This window comes from Panthera tigris, chromosome A3, assembly GCF_018350195.1.
Source record: "Panthera tigris isolate Pti1 chromosome A3, P.tigris_Pti1_mat1.1, whole genome shotgun sequence".
Classification (NCBI taxonomy): domain Eukaryota; kingdom Metazoa; phylum Chordata; class Mammalia; order Carnivora; family Felidae; genus Panthera; species Panthera tigris.
In genome coordinates this window covers 125,740,267-125,756,894 of record NC_056662.1, presented here as the reverse complement: position 1 = coordinate 125,756,894, position 16,628 = coordinate 125,740,267, and the positions used below count along the sequence as shown (strand labels likewise).

At 44.3% G+C, this 16,628-nt stretch overlaps 1 protein-coding gene across 1 annotated transcript in view; it reads left to right on the top strand.

The window, feature by feature from the left end:
* Positions 1-16,628, top strand: part of KCNS3 (potassium voltage-gated channel modifier subfamily S member 3) — a 38,772-nt gene that overhangs the window by 11,224 nt on the left and 10,920 nt on the right. Inside the window, exon 2 of the mRNA XM_042979804.1 lies at positions 13,333-13,524. The gene's annotated coding sequence lies outside the window, so the exon portion shown is untranslated. The remainder of the gene's footprint in view (positions 1-13,332; positions 13,525-16,628) is intronic.

Genomic DNA, 16,628 nt, shown 5'->3' with positions numbered 1-16,628 from the left:
TGTTTGTGAAGAAGAACATTTCTTTCTACCTTCCAGATAATGGATTGGATGCTAAAGGAACTATCGTATTTATTTGACGGTATCTTTTAAAACGTTAAATGCAACTTTTGTTTTTTCACCCCATGAAATAGCCACTGTGGCAGCTTACTACAGCAACAGACACTTGGCTCTCTGGGTTTGTTGTGAATATGCTGAGGAGTTATGATTTGCCAAAAGCAGTCTGTTACTTCCAGCAGCAATAAGCGCTTTTCTACAATCCTTTGGAAAAGCCCTAATGTGTCTGGCGCTCCCGGTTGGAAGAGGCTGCTGGATGTGTCCTTTCTGGAGTGGCTCCCCGACCAGACCTTTCCTTTAGGAGTAGTTTCTGCTTGCAGACCTTCAGAAGGTCCCCAGTTCCTGCTTGTTTCCAGGTGTGCTTTTTTTTCAGACTTCTCTTTGACCCTGAGAGCCACAGATTGCCTTGGGACAAAAGTCCTGTCTGTTTAGTGAGCCAACACCAGTATCTCCTGCTGGTATCCCCAGAACCCTCATAGATGTGGGAACTATCCAAAGGCCTTATTTCACACCGGCGTGTAAAGGCTAAGCTTGTAGCCTTTTCTGCTGCTTTTGAGAGGGGAGTGGGGGGTGAACTCAAGGATGGTGCTTGCTGAAATGGAGCCAGGGATGTACTGAGAGGGGCACAGGAGACCAAGGCCCTGCGGACGGCCCTGCCGGCTTCCCTGTGTTGCAGGTGGTTCCGCTGAGGTGTGTGCACCTGGAGGAGTGAAAAGAGCATCAGACGGATATAGGAGAATTTCTGTGTAGAATTCCAGCTCTTACTCACATGATAATGATAATGAACACTGTGTAGCACTTGCATTGTGTGCTGGGCACTGTTCTGAATGTGTATACATATCAACTCGCTTCATTCTCATAGCAATTTAAGGTAGGCATTATCATTTTATATTAAGTGAAATTATATTTCTTGTTCTATCTATACCATTTCTATCTATCTATCTATCTATCTATCTATCTATCTATTTATCTGTCTATCATGTACTTATCTATCGATCAACAGACAAGGAAACATCTAAGAGATTTTAATAATTTACCCAAGGATGCAACTAGAAGTTGGCACAACAGAGTTTCAAATCCTGGCAGGCCAGGTACAGCCTCTGCTCTTATCTACAAATTTGAATCTCAGCTCTGCCCCTTATGGTGGGAAAGTTATTTAACCTCTCTGGCCTCAGTTGCTCATCTGCCGAGTGGGGATAATAATAGCATCTACCTTAAGGTAGATAAAATACTTAAAGCAGCGCCTGGTACAAAGTAAGCTCCATATAAGGGCTTACTAGAGATTATTTTTGTAATGGAGACTGTAAAGAAGACTGAGTGTACACACTTCATAGAGGTAAGCACAGGAAAAAATTTGACTCTTTTACTGATTGCGTGTATCTACAACGACTTTGTAGACATTTTGAAGCTCTTGGTGGAAAGAGCATGAGTCGATGAAAACTCGTCTTTGTCGTCCCACACTTATTTAGGGAGATAAGACAGAAGTACAGTTAGTTTTAAGGACATGAGCCTCGTGTGGAAAGACAGCCAGCAGAGCACCGCCAAGAGGAGCAAAGTGTGAGCAGCTTCCCAACACGGGCCTCCCCAGGAAAGCTGGGCTCGGGCACTGGGCTCGCTGTCTCTCCTGTGTGCTTAACACTTCTGAACCTCATCCAGAATGGCGGATCATAATAATGCCAGCCTTTCTGGGTTGGTTTGGGGATTAAAGAAGTTCGTCCACTCATTCATTGTTTCCTGCTAGGCATTAAGGATGCAAATCTGTCCACTTCCCACCTCCCAGCCACCTCCCGGCCCCTCCCAGTTCACTGGTGCCACTTGTCTGACTACTCATTCAGACTTTGTGGGGCTCCCAGTGCTGTGGTGGAGGCTTCTGGGAAATTGTTCTACTCCAGGTTAGCAAGTTAAATACTCAACGGAGGGGGCAATGGCGGAGGGGGCCAGTGGCTGGTTTTAGGGTAGAGAGAGATCTGGGGTCAAGGCTCGGTTCTGGAGAATATGAAAGAGAATATGAGTCTTGAAGGGCATTCTGAGCAGATAGATAAGTGAGAAGTCGGGGGTACTTTTGGAGAATTTCAGGTAATTCTTTATAGTCCTAGAGTTGAGTTGGGTTGTGGAATGTGAGGATGATGGATGAGGAAACATAATGACAGCTAACATTTGATTGAGCACTTACTATGTACTAAGCACAGACAGCTTTATTTTTATTATCTCATTTTTAAAGATTTTCTTTCTTTTTTAAATGTTTATTTTTGAGAGAGAGAGAGAGAAAGAGAGAGCATGTACACATGCGTGAGCGGGGAAGGGGAGAGAGAGAGGGAGACAGAGAATCCAAAGCAGGCTCCATGCTGTCAGCACAAAGCCCGATGTGGGGCTCGAGCCCATGAACCGTGAGATCATGACCTGAGCTGAAGTCGGATCCTCAACCAACCGAGCAACCCAGGTGCCCTTATTCTCATTTTAAAACTTCATGATGGCTCTATGTGGTGTGTGATACTTAGTATCCATGTTTCACAAATGAAAAAACAGAGGCTCAGAGAACTTCAGTGATTTGCTCAAGGTTGCGCAGCTAGTGCTGTTGAAGCTGGGATTCAGACTCAAGCAATCTGGAACCAGAGTTTATTCTGAAGGGCAAGGGAGCTATCAGAGGACTTTAAGCCTGCACATTTTAGAAGGTAGTGTGAACTTGAGATGGACAAAAAGGTAGGGGATGGGGGGAGGTCTAAGGCAGGGAAGATACTAAGAAATGTATTGTAATAAACCATGGAAAAATACTGAGTGTCTGAATTAAAGCAGAGGCGGGAGGGACAAGGAAAGGAAAGGAATTTGAGAAATGTTGGGGAATAGAGGATGAAGGGAAGTGTGGACATGTTTATTTTAAGGTCCCAATGGGACATTCTAATGGACACGTCCAGTAGGCAGTTACAAGAGTTTGAAATGTAGTGGGGAGATCCGGGTTGGAGATAATGCAATTCCCAGGGAGAGTAGAGGGATACGAGGAGCCCCTGGGGCTGCAGTGACCCAAATCTGAGGCCTGCAGATTGTATCCGGCTACAGATTTGTTTGATTTGGCTCACAGCAGTAAAACATTAAAACCAATAGTTGCCAACATTTAGAAAATTGGGAAAGTTCACATAAAAACAAGATTTGTGGGTGTTCTTGGCAAACTGGGCAATCCGACTACCTGATGTGCACAAACAAGGGACAGCAGTCCCCTTTCAGCAGGGCCGGTGCTCTGCAGCTTGTCACCGTGGCCGGATGTCCTCTTTTTTTTCATTTCAGGCACCTGGCCCCTGCAGGTATTTTATTCTGTGACCCCAGATTTAAGGTTTGGGAAGGTGAAGCCGGTGTGCCACAGGAAGCCAAGAATGAGTAGTCAGACAAGTGGCACCAGTGAACTGGGGCCGGGAGGTGGCTGGGAGGTGGGAAGTGGACAGTGACACATGCCTTGGACATGGAGGTCTGGTGCAGAAGTCAACCAGAGGTGCCCTCAGCAAAAACACTTCGTGGAGGGGCGCCTGGGTGGCTCAGTCGGTTGAGTGGCCAGCTTCGGCTCAGGTCATGATCTCACAGTCCGTGAGTTCGAGCCCCGCGTCGGGCTCTGTGCTGACAGCTTAGAGCCTGGAGCCTGTTTCAGATTCTGTGTCTCCCTCTCTCTGACCCTCCCCCGTTCATGCTCTGTCTCTCTCTGTCTCAAAAATAAATAAACGTTAAAAAAAAAAATTAAAAAAAACAACACTTCGTGGAGTGTCAGGGCAAGAATTGCACAAGAGGAAGGAAGGGTGAGTGTAAACGATGATTTTAAGAAGCTGTGTTGTGAAGGGCAGTTGGGGTTGGGAGAGTTTTATTTTTCAGTATGTGAGTGAGCTGAGCATATAAGGATGTTTGTGATATAAAATAGTACTTTCTCTGTCCTCGACTCACATTTTGGAACTACAAGGAATCCAGGCTTTGCTTTGGTTGTTCTTACCGAAACAGAGTGCTCCAGGGGGTGGAACGGAATGAGGTGCTTTGTACGTCTGTGAAGGCTGCCCTGCCAGCCGCAGATCTTCCCAGGGCTACCTGCATTTTTGCTAGTCTGAGTAATAGTGCCTTAAAAGGGGCCCCTGTGCGTTTCAGCAGAGCTGGCTAAGTTGAGCAGTGTCCATGTGGTGACTTACTGCCTGCATTTACTCATGTGTTTGTATGCTGTCCATTTCCTCCTGCCGTTTGCCAGGTGGAATCTGTGTGATGGTCTTATCAACTAGCATCACTTCTCTGGCAGCTTGGGTTCACGGGCCTTTTATTGGTTGTATGCCATGTGCCAATTTTCCCATTTACTTTTTTGTATTTGTTTTATGATATAACTTGATCTGATAACCTATTGTGTGTGTGTGTGTGTGTGTGTGTGTGTGTGTGAACTTGTCTATCTCGCCTTTGATGAAAACCCTTTTTATTAAGGAAGAAAATGCATCTCCTTCTGCAGTGGCTGATAAATCAGCTGCCTTTCTTCTGTGGTGACCACAACTTCAGAAACACATTTGCTGTGATTTTTCTTTTCTCCCAATAGCACAGTAGACAGACAGACATTAAAATTCGACATAGGATAGAAGCAGCCAGTAGCCAAGCTATGTGACAAATGCTAACTAATGAATTCAACAAATCATTTTTAAGAACCTACTGTGTGTCAGACGAGGTTATAGGCACTTGGGTTATGGTGGTATTTAAGACATAAAAAGTCCTGCTTGCACTGAGCTCATATCTGAGTGGGGGAATAAATAATAAATATGATAAAAAAAAACAGAGTATATGTCTTTAAGTCTATTTTAGGGAGTGATAAATGCTAAGGAGAAAAAATATAGCAAGGAGTGGGGGGATAGGAGTTTCGTTGAGGGGTATTTTAGGTAGGGTAACTGAGGAAGGGCTCATTTGGAAGGTATTTGAGTCCAGGCCTGAAGAGAGTGGGGAAGCCATACAATCCCCTGTGGATAGAGCATTCCAGGGACAGAGATCAACCAGTGCAAAGGCCCTGAGGCAGGAATGATTAAAGAATAGCATGGACACCAGTACGCCAAGGGGAATGAAAGAGAGAAAGGAGAAGGAGGTGAAATCAGATAAATAAAATGGAGGAAGGGAGCTTTTGCTCTGAGCAAGATGGGAGTCACTGAAGAGTTGAACACAGGAGTACATGGTGTGATGTACATTTTAACAGGATCTCTAGCTAATGGAGTCTTAATCCTTTTTGTGCCAGGGACCCCTTTGGCAGTCTGGGAGCCTAGGGACCACTTTTCAGAACAGTGCTTTCAGATACAAAAAATAAGAGCCACAGACTATAAAGGAACCCAATTGTATGGAAATGCATACAGTTACCAAAACAGTTAAACCACCTTATGATTTAGTGATATGTGTGCTTCTTTATCAGCTCCTTAAGGATGACCTAGCAGTTGGTCTGTTACTACTGTGATTTCAAAGAAACAATGAACTTATGTGATTATTTTCTGAGGCCTGCAACAATTCTGCTGTGATACAGAATTATCTGGAATTTCTAGTGGGGTGAAGTCACTGGTACTGCTCTTATTGCCCTGGGCCACTGCCTGCATTTTTAAGGGGGGGATTACTAACTTCAGTGAAAAATCAAGATTTTTTGCCACCCCCTGTCTAAATCCAAGGACCTCTTGAATTCTCCCTACCGACCCCTGCTTTCCTGCTCTGTTAAGTGGAGGTGCAAAAGAGAAGTGGGTGAATTCATGGAATGTTGCCCACGTTTCTGGCCTGATCAGTCTGTGCTTCCATAGACACTACTGGGGTTCACTCTTTGCCACCTTTGATCGCTGCAGTTGCCGGTGGATTGCTGTACCCAACACCAGCCTCTAATTTTTGAGATGTTCTGGGAACAACGATAACTCCAAGAGGTTTTTTTGTTTTTGTTTTTGTTTTTGTTTTTTTATGTCTCCCTGACTGGTTCCTTGTGGCTAAATAGTTCAGGAGACCTGAGTTATGGTCCCTGTTTCAGCAGATTTTCTGTAAGGTCACCTGTAATCCTTTCTCCTTTCCTAAAGGATATCACTCACCTTGGTGATTCCTGGCTCACAAAGGTGTGGGTAGTGCAGGTAGAGTTCTTTATATTCTATATGAATAGCTCTAGGTCATAGGGCTCCATTAGCCAGACTCGACTATTTTCTGCTCTCTGTGTGTAACACAAGCTTTCCAGTCCCGCGGCTTTGCGTATGTTCCTTCCTCTCCTTGGAGAACGGCCTTTTTACACTTACTTGTCTCCTTTACTTGTTTATGTCTGACCCCACTCTCAAGGCTCAGCTCAAATGCCACCCATTCCTGTCATTCTCCCTACCTCCCGATCCCAGAGGGACCCATTACCTTCTCTGAATTTCCATGGAATCTTCTTGGTACCTCTCTTCAGGGTACCTGACATCTCCCGCCTGTACTACACTTATTTATTTACCTACGTACCCTCCTGTAACCGCTTCTAAGCAACTCTAAGCTCTGAGGGCAAGAGTCATGTTGTCCTTTGATTTCTGTAGTCCCTGGGACAGTGCCGGCCACAAAGCAGATGTGGATCTATGGCAGAAGCTTATGATTCTCACAAGGAGTCCATCGGCCGAGGGTCCCACCTCCGCCAAGCCTGTACGTTCACTTGATGTCCACCCCCCTTCCTTTCCCCAAGTCCTGCCTAAGCCTACTTTCAATTGTTTATTTTCCAAATAGAAATGACTGTTTACACAAGTGTTTCTTAATGCTTGCAAAGAAAGTCACACAATGTTGAGAGGTACGGAGTAGAAAGCAAAAATCACCCTGAATTCTATCACCCAGAGAGAATGCATTTAACATTTTAGTGTATATTCTTATAGATTATTTTTTTTCACTTTGTAAAGTTAGACATATTTTATAAGGATCAGATCATGCCATATATTGTATTATAATTATTTTTCTCTTTTTTACTTGGCATATTTTGATGATTTTCTCATGAATCTAGAGGTAGTAGAGCATTGATTGCAGTTAACAGGATGGCTTTAGAGTGTTATTGCTCAGATTCAAACCATGAGGCTATCACTTAGCTGTTGACCCTGGAGAGTTAGTTAATTTCTCTATCTACCAGTTTCTCCATCTGTAAAATGAATCCAATAAAAATACTACCTGTTCAAGTGTCATGAGGATTAAATGGGTTCAGACGTGCAAACACTCAGAGGTGTTGAGACACCTGATTCAGTATACGGGACCTCCTTCCATTATTATGATTTTGGTGTTTTTAATGGCCACAGACTAGCATTACATGGCTACCTCCTAATCTATTTCCCTGTTGATGGACGTTTAGCTTGCCTTCGAATTTTTACGCTTATGAGTAACCACTGATGCAGTGAACATCCTTGGATACCCATCCTTGCACACTTGTCTAATTCATTCCCTCAGGATACATTCTCAGAGGTGGAACCACAGTTTTGTAATACACAATTGCTACAGTGTCCTCCAGAAGGTTTCCGTTTACCTGTTTCCAATCACAATTATCCTGGTATGCTATGTTTCTCCCTCTCTACGCTACAGAACTGCTTGCTTTGAGTTGCTCTTTTTGTCACTGTGTTAGTGCAGACACTTGATGCATCAGCCATTGAAAACATGGGGACGAATGAGACAGAGCACAGGGCCTAAAGCCCCTGGGTGGGCTGATTTGCCTGCCTGTTACCTGGCTGCAGCCTGAGCCCCAGATTTCAGCCAGTTGTACTTTAGGGGGTATCTGCAAGTGGGGGTGTCTGGTGGAATAGTGGCAGCCATATGGGCCACTCAGGGTGGTCCCAGAGCCCTGTTAACACATGGGGATGACCTTGCTGGGATCAGTGACCATGAGATTTCTCTCCCCCTTTTGAAGTGCACACCCTTCCACAGGGCTTTTCCTTACTCTCCGTTCTGAAGATTGCCTTTGGAGGTGACTCAGTGACTCAGCAGCAGCCTGCTGGCTCCCTCTGTTCCCCAGGGAGGGTTGTCTAGGAACATAAAACCCGAGAAGAGGAAAGTGGTATTTAGTTACCCGTGCTTCAAGCCTTAGGGATTTCTGGAGATGGTATTGCATTTGCTCATTCTGGATGGCCAAGAAAATATCATTTATATTAACTTTTCAAGTACAATTTAGAGCCTTTGCTTTGGAAGGCACTTACTGGTTTCCTCCCTGAAGACCAGAACTTGTATAAATTTATTTTCATTCTTATTTTTTATAAATTTATTTTTAATCCCTGAATGTATTAGACCCTGAGAAGTTTTCACTTTCTTCTTGGGACACAGCAAAATTTTTAAAAAGTGTTCGTTAATTCAAGGATTTCTCATATTAATGTATATCTTGAAATTTGATAATTTGGAAAAACTAAGTAAGTCAGGGATATTGTTAGTAATCTGCTGTCTGAATGAACTGGAAAGTGTTGTATTATTCTGATTTCTTTGGATTATAGGATTTAAATATAACTACAATTTTTCTGGGACACTAAATCTGATTTCAGACTGATTGTGATATCTTAATTTTATTTAAGCAAAACCCCAGACCACAACTCTCATTAGCTAATCAAGATAGGAGTAGCATCGAATTTCACCTTTTGTTATTATTCCTATTATTTCATTACTCTTAGATCTTATTGAAAATTAGTCTGTGATTGATAAATAGTGGTGAGACTATAAAACTAACATGTATTTGCACTTTTCCTGGGACATTGATGAGTTTCCAAGATTGGAGCTTTGGTCAGGAGTGGGTTTGGTCAGGGGCACCTGGGTGGTTCCATTGGTTCAGCTTCTGACTTTGGCTCAGGTCATGATCTCACTGTTCGTGAGTTTGCGCCCTGCGTTGGGCTCTCTGTTGTCAGCATAGAGCCTGCTTTGAACTGCCTGCACCCTTCTGTCTCTGCCTCTCCTGTGCTTGATCTCTGTCTTTCTCTCTCTCTCAAAAATAAATAAACATTTAAAAAAACAAAGGAGTGGGTCTGGTCAGCGGGAGGACCCGTACCTGCGAAGAGCTGTAGTAAGCCATCTTTCCAACTATATTAATGCATTGTGCTGTGTGTCAGTTCTACCCCCCAAAATGTTAGCAAATATCATATAGATTCTCAGAGAAAATCACTAACCTTTACTCCAGACTCCAATTGCCCGAAGCATGCTTCGAGTTTCAACAAAAGGTTAACCCTCCTTTTATCTTTGCTCACTTGCAAAGTTTCGCTTGTCTGACACCAGAAATGCCATGACTGAATTCTAAAAGAACAAGTGTCTGGGGAATATCCCTGGCCCCTGTCAGCAAAGTATTAGTACCATCTGCCATTCTGAGCTTTCTGAACTCCCAGCTTCCAGACAGGTGTCTGAGGTCTCCTTAGAGCAGGGGTTCACAACTGGGGATGGTTTTGCTCTCCGGGGGACATTTGACAATTTTGGTTGTCACGACCTTAGGGGAAAGTGAGATGTGCTCCTGGTGTCTAGTGGGTAGAGGCCAAGGATTCTGCTAAATATCATAAAGTACATGACACAGCCCCCCACAGGAGGGTTACCTGGCCTCAAAATGTCAGTAGCGTTGAGGGTGAATAAACTCTGTAGAAGTTTGCAAGGTCAGGATGTCTCCAGGGAAGCTGGCTGGCTGTCAGGATGGTGCTTGATGGTGCTCTTTACCTGGTGACCTTATCACAGGTCAAGGTCAAGCTCTCTCTCAGCCCGGCAACTTCAGAAACTCGCTTTCAGAGTACCAGACTCTAGCAGATTGACTCTCATAGGAACTCACAGAAAACTGAGTGAATAAACCTCTTCCCACCTTATTACGTTCCACTAATAGATAAAACCGGCGGATAGAGTGGACACGGTTGTTGGCAGCATAGCTCATATGCTCTCCGTTGGCAAGGTGCCTGGGAACTGAAATGGCCAGGAGGTGCCTCAGGGAGCCTAGAATCTGAAAAGGAGAGGGTTTGGGGTATCTAATGATAGCTGAAACTCTAGGTCTAGACACTTAAAAATCCATGCGAGATGTGCCCATCGGGGCTGGAATGTGCCACATCTTCAGGATTACACCTCCTTTAGAAAGTGCTGGGATGGCTCTCGGCAACCAACTTTGATCTTTCACACTTTCCTCCTCTGCTTCCCTTGCTGACCAACTGCCTTTCCTTATCCATATTGATTCTTTTAATTAATTTACTCTTTAGTCTCATTGCCGTGGGGGAGAGGAATTGGTTCAATAAAAATGTGTCAACCACCGTTGTGTAACAGGGATAATTAATATGAAGACTGATATTTTAACACTGTCCTTAACTGGAGGCTTCTCAGCTAGTGGGTAGCACGGAGGCGACAATATTTCAGAAGAATGGGAGCAGGGCAGTAACAGGTACGCTCAGGATTCTGTGCAAGTCCGTAAGACACAGACCTATCCAGCAGTGACACTTGGAATGTCTGCTTTTATCTCTCAGGCACTGATTTTATAGATTAATTTGAGTCTTAAGAGAAGGGCATAGGGAGCTATTATTACCCCTGTGCACTGTCTGCTTGTCCATGTGATTTTCCTCGTTTTGTTCCAAGACTGGATGTCAGCTCTCTGGATGATGGAAGAGTTGATCTTCACTTTTTCCCTCTACATAATGGAGAAAGTCATTTTGTATATTTCTGAGTGCTGTGGTCAACCCACCAGGAAATCTAGGTGAGCTGGAGGGTCTATCACAAGGATGCTGGAGAGGATCTCCCTTTTTACTGCGAAGAGAGTTCTACAGAGGCGAGCAATGCCTGAGCGAGCTTGATGTGTTTTGCCCCAATCCTGCTGAATCACTCACCAAAGTCAGAAACCTGCTTCAGTGCTAAGTCACAAACAATACTCTCTTCTTTTGAACAGTTAGGCTCTGACAGAGGTGGTAGGAACATGGAGGATAGAACCATTTGGTGGGGCTGTTAAGCAGGAAGGGGAGAATGTGTTGGGCGCACACATTTTTCTTTCCCAAATCCTGCTGGTTTGGGCCATGTTTTACCCACTTCTCCCAGTCCTTCACTTTCCCTGACCACTGGATGTGGATCTTGATTTTCTATGCTGATTGACATCAGGCAGACTTACCTGAGTTTGAATCCTGGCTCTGGCATTTGGACAAATAGCTTCCCTGAGCCTCGGTGTCCTACCTATAAAAGGGGAGTCACAACAATTAACACTTACGGTGGTTAAGGTGATACGTGTGTGAAACTCCTGGGAGGTTCCTGGCATGTTGCACTGGACTCAGAAAGTGCTGGTTATCATTTTAGAAGGGAAAGGTCACCCTTAGAATGTGAATGCCCTAGGAGGAGAGTGAATTGGCATAAATTCACACTGAGAGGTATTGACTGGTATATCTTTTCCAAAACTCCAGTTTTGTTTTTTGTTTTTGTTCTTGTTTTTTTGACAGGAGTCATAGTGATGGGAAATGAAGCAGAACACTAGAATTCTGAGTTTGGGTAGGGAAAGAGAAAAGGCAGCCCGGGACGTTAGTAATTTATCAGACATTGATGGAGGGCCCCACTAGGTACCAGTTTCTGTAAAAAAGATACACTTGGCTCACCTCACAGTCTGTCCCTGGGCCAGCCCTTCTGTGATGAGCCAATGCTCAGCAATGCTTGGGGTTTCTTAGAAGTGCTGTTAATTTTTTCTCTTCAGTAATTAATATAGTCACATCAAAGCGGTTTGCAGTTAATTAATTATCTCCCAGCCAGATTAATCTTACCTTCCCTTAAAATGTGCTACATTTGGAAAGGCATCTGGTAGGCAAAGGAAAGACTGTATGTGTGTGCTGTACCCTTTAAAAAAGGGAGAGCAGCATTTTAGTGGAACACAAATATCTGAGGTTGACCCAGTGATGTGTTGCTGGGGGGCCATGGAAGAAGAGGAGAAGGAGGAGGAGGGGGAGGAGGAGGAGGAGGAGGGGGAGGAGGAGGAGGAGAAGGACAGATTTTAGCTCCTGAATTGATATTATTTATCCCTGTTGAGATTTCCCTACCTCTTCTGCTAAGAGTCCCATCTCAGAAATTCCCTTTGGGTAGAGCTGCATTTTTTTTTCTGGGTCTTTCCTTGTTATCTTTATTAGAGGTGAAAACACACCGAAGCGTTGCTCTGGCCATTGTTGGGACTGGTGTGTTCCTGCTTTGCTCCCTCACCATTGCCCCCTTGATGTTGGTGGGACACCATTACTTGTTTATTACATTTGGTTCTGGGCCTGGGAGCTCCTGGGGGGTGGGGAGGAGGGGCAGCCACTGCATCTTGTTTGTAATCCCAGTGCCTAGGATAATTCCAGGCAGATCTTAAACTATAATGAATGCTTGTTTGATGACTGATGTAGCTGGAGGCACTTAGTTCATTTTCTTTCTGAAGCTGGGAATCAATCTTTTCTTCTTCCTCCCCACCTCGCCCCTGTCCCCCCTGGCCTCCTGCCCCCCCCCCCCCCCTGCCCCGTGTAGGACATATCATTGATCTGAAAACATGAAAATCAATGGATGGATGCTTAGATCCTAGTATAAATCTATGGGAATGTATCAACATGAGGCACAGCTTACCTTGTTGGGAACTGGACATTTTTGTGGTTTCTTTAATTTATTCAGAGAGAGAAATGTAAATTTGTCCTTTTGTTTTGATACAAATTTACCCGCCCCCCCCCCACGCACACGCACACACATACACACGCACATGCACACACACACACACGCACACACACGTTTTAACTGGAGGACTCTGATCTAGCTTGTGTAGTCCTTTCTGATCTGTGAAATACAACAATGGACAAATAAAGCAAAATCGAATTTGGCCAGTCTTTGAAATTGATTTCAAATTAGAGCAGCACTGTTAATTCTATTAGGGCAGTCACACTCAGAACTGGGTCTCTGAAATGGATTAAAATGTATTCATTTAGAGGCTTATAAGTATATCCTTGATGAATTAGCTAGGGAAATAATGCTCCCAGAAGAAATTATGTGTGGGAGGTGAATGACCGCAGCCCTGTCTCTAGTGCCTCGTGTTATCTTTGGAGGTTTTATTGGCTTTGGGGTCTGTGGAGAGTCCCAAGTGTCCACTACAGTCAAGATCTGAGAGTCTGTGAGCCTGAGAGCAATTGTGAGTCTGGTCCTGGGAGGATGATGCCTCTCTATCCATGTGTCCAGTGGGAGTGATGATGGTTCCGTGGTGGGGAGAAGACCACCCACTTCCTAAGATGAGACGGGCTTGTAAGATATAGGTTTAATCAGTAAAACGCCCAGATTGCTGAGTTTGAGATAGAACATGTTGGGTGTGTTTCTTCCTTGGAGCCAAAACTTGACCTATGGTTTCTTTGGCAGGTGAGAGTGATTTCCCAGTGATTGCTTTGGCCCTTACAACCAGAGAACAAGATTCTTCCCTTCTTTTTGGCCACTAAATGCCTGCGCACACCACACATTCCTGTGAGGGAAGAAGGGCGGAGCTTCTTGGATGATGATGGACATTCCACTGGACAGGATGAGGGCAGAGAGTGTGACATCAACACCACAAAGGTAAGAGCTTCCACTGATATTCTTCTCTGGCCCCCTTACTTATCAAAGGGAGGGCAGAATGAGCCTTACAATATAGTGACAGAAATGAAGGTTAGACACCAGGGAGACTATTCTGACTCAAATTCACCGGCAATTGGGGCACGTGACCGAAGGAGGAAAGGAGAGAGCCAGCCTGGGAGGAAATAGGTTGGATTCTTTTGGGGGATGCACGAAGGCAGCTCTGGAAGAATCCGTAGCCCACATTGCCCATCTGCCCTTTTGACATTGATAGTTCAGACATGAGGAAGTAGCACTAGTATTATTGAGATAAAATTCCATTTGTGTCCATTTAAGTCAGTCTGGTTTAAACTGGACTGTGGAGTTGGGTTGGTAAGTCTGGGTCAGGCTGCAGATTGGGGGCTTATCGGAAGTAGCTGGCATGGAGACACATTTTGTGTGAGCCACATAACGTTGGGAACATGTTGGATCAAGTCTAATAAAACTTGAGCTATCCCTCATAAAAATCGGGATTTCTGGGTTCTCCTGGAGCACCAGCCCTCTGCTTCCACAAAGGACAATGGACAGCAATGTCCTGGAGAGTTCACCACAGTCCCAACCAGCCCACTTTATTTGTTGAACTTACTTGTTTGGCTGCTGGAAGCATTTCATTTCACCTTGTCTGGTGTAGGTCATTCTGCTAGCTCTTTGACGAAAACAGTGATAGCCTTTTAATTCTTCCAGATAAAAGAGTATCTTTCACTAGACCATGGGCAGAAATTAGCATAAACGGCTGAGACTGTAGAGGTGGCAATACATGATTCCTTCCATGGAAGAGCTTAGGGTCTAGTGACAGCCATGGTCAGGTCTGTGGTGGTGAGGAGAGCTGTGAAAACATTATACTGTCTTGTGGTGGATGCTAAAATAATAGTGCCCTGCGGGCTGTTGTAAGGTGAGGGGATGAGGAAGTGGGTGGAGGGGACCTATTAATTTGGCTCAGGTGTGTTCAGATTCTCCAGAACTACCCCCCTGGACTCCAGAACTTCACCAGTATAACCACTAGTGTGTGGGTTCCTCCACATAACGTGACTGTTGATAGGCTCCTGTCTTGTTGTCCGTCCACATTTTTCCTAGTCCACGTTGAAAATCTTTCATCTGTGATTCTTCGCTTTTTACAAATAGGACAGATTTCTGGCCACTTGTCTCACTAAATCACTCAGTCTTCTGAGCAGCCTCTGCTTGGAGATGAGCTGTATGAGTTACAGGATCCCTGGAGAGGAGCAGCCACACTAACTAGAGGTCCAGATGGAATGAATACAGTTCTAAGAGGACTGTTCCAGGTGGAGGGAGCTGCCTCGCTTCCAGAAAGCTCTTTGAAATTTCATGTATTCTATACACTGGCTCTGGGCATGACCTTCTAGATGTCTCAGAAGTAGCTATTTGTTTTTCAGAATTGCACTATTTTACTGGTTCTAACAACACTGAGTCACGAGGGCCTAAAGCAAGGAACCCTAGCATTTCCATTCCCAAATCCACATAGGGTGGGCTATGCAATGCCACTGACATTTGACCATGCCCTCTTATCTTCTCTGGCCCATTATCTATTACCGATGTTCTTTTCCTTACATGTTACCCACACCAGTACACAGGGAGCTTGCTGGAAGAGAAGATCAGCGAAGGTCAGCGAAGGTGCCTGGGGAGGATACCTCCATTCATGGGTGTGGATTGACTTTAGGTTTCTAATTCTGTTTACATCTGCTTGGTTTTATTTGGAATATTCTCACATGCCATGGGCAGAAATATGAGTTAGCAGGACCTAACCTTTTAAAAAACATTAGTGATTTTTAGGGCTTCTGGGTGGCTCAGTCTTTCAAGCATCCGACTCTTGATTTTGGCTCAGGTCATGATCTCGTGGTACGTGAGTTCAAGCCCCACATTGGGCTCTGCGCTGAAAGTTCGGAGCCTGCTTGGGATTCTTTTCCTCGCTCTCTGCCCCTCCCCTGCTCTCTCTCTCTCTCAAGATAAAAAAAAAAATTTTTTTTTAAAATTAGTGATTTTTCTTTTATATTTAATGGGATAAAATGCAGCTCTTAAAAGAATGTTCCAAAAAGATGGCAGTATTAATTCTGAAAAATGCCCTATTTGCTTTAATTTGATAGGAGGATTTAACATAGATTTTGGACAAGTGGGAGGGCAGAAGGAATCTAGGTTTTTCTTTACTTTTGTGGGATTGATTGAAAAAAGTTGTTCTGCCCCATAAAAATACCGACTTGTGTTTGTTATGCTTTTGTTATTTTTCCGAGCAAAGCAAGAGCATTATCAAAGCCACTCATGCACTTGTGTGCATGTGTATTTGTCAGCCTTGAAAAGACTCTGTTCTGAGAGTATTTTTTAAGTGAGTTTGAGAGCATAAAGCAAAAAAAGAGGGAAGTGGACTAAGAAGAGGTGAGTAAGAGGTTAATGGCTTTGAAAAGCCTTTTACAGGGTGCCACTTGGAGAGAAGATCAATGCAGGTTTTCTTGTAAGCTTCAGTGGATATCTTGGATTTTTGACATCTTTTTCTTTCTTTTCCATCCTGTAAACACCGAGAGGCACAAGGTAGCCAAATACAGTAGATAATGTTCTCACCATGAGTAGCTTGGGTTAGTAGTAGGCAGGGGGAGCGATACAGAAGCCAATGATCTTCTTGAGAAAGAGGACAAAAATAGCAGTTGATTTTTCAACTTTGCTGCCAAATGCCTTTTGTGCTCCCAGATGTGCCTGATTGGAGACTCCATGTGTCCTCGGTATGCTTATACCAAATCCCCCAGTAAGGAGTATAGCATTCTTTAAGGAGGATGATAAAAAACTCTGTGAATTTAAAAGTCAGCCAGTCCCTCCTGCCTCCCACTTAAATTTAAATACTCATGTCTGAGGCATAGTGGAAAGAGTCTGCCACACAAAAGCTGGATAATGTTGACCAAACTCTGCATCTCAGGTGTCCCTATTTGCAACGTGGGATATAAGATCTACCACTAAGGACTGTTAGAGAATTCAAGGAGGTTCTTCATTCATTCCATGACACTTCCTCATTCCCTCCTAGTGCCCGGGTACTGCATGAGTTGCTGGGAATTCAAGGGTAACCAATA